We start from the raw sequence: 859 nt of genomic DNA, 5'->3' as shown, positions 1-859 counted from the left end.
TGTAAAAGAGAAGACACAATGCAGAGCTATCCGACTACCGAGCACACGGCAACACTTATACAATTTTACTTCACAGACGGCGCCGACAACACATACCCAAAACCAAGAAAAGAACACCCTCAAGGATGAGGCGGGCCTGGGGCCGAGACCGGGTCGGGCCTACCCGTCTGATGATGAGACGCGAAGTGGCGATGGTGCCCCAACTCCGCGGGCCTCGCGGACAGTGTCTGGTAGGGGGAAAGGGGCCCCCTTTGTCGCACTATCTCAGCGCGGGGGGAAACAGGAGGGGGTTGCTGATGCTCGGGGGAAGGAGGATTTTTATTCTGTCTCGGGTCCCGCGACGAGCGTCTCCACCTCGACCAGGTCGCGCCGTCGGCCTCCCGCCTTCAGCTCCCGGCACCGACGCGAGCACCCCCTTGTCCGTCTTCACCGCCGCCACCTCTCCACAGCTCCGCCGACAACTCGTTCCAACGCACAGCTCGTTCCAACGCGCAACTCTCTTTTCTTGAACTTCCTTCCAGCTCCACCGACGACTCTCTTGAACTCCGAACTTCTCGTTCCAACGCACAACTCTCTTTTCTTGAACTTCCTTCCAGCTCCACCGACGACTCTCTTGAACTCCGAACTCTCTGTTCCAACGCACCACAACTTCTGACGAACGCAGCCGCTTTTATAAGCCCCGTGGCTTTGCTCTTTGACCCCCTGCCTTCGACCTTTCACCTCTCTAACTGGCTCCCTATTGGACCGAGGAAAAGTGGGCGTGAACGCTTTTTGATCCATGAATTTGCACATAGCATCCTCACTCCAACGCCCTGGAGGCGGGGCCAAATCGCCCACGCTCTCCGATAGGACGGAAGAA

Source organism: Eptatretus burgeri, chromosome 16 (assembly GCF_056783735.1).
Source record: "Eptatretus burgeri isolate ZD-2024b chromosome 16, Ebu_testis_v1, whole genome shotgun sequence".
Lineage (NCBI taxonomy): Eukaryota > Metazoa > Chordata > Myxini > Myxiniformes > Myxinidae > Eptatretus > Eptatretus burgeri.
Note: the sequence above shows the minus strand (reverse complement) of the source record.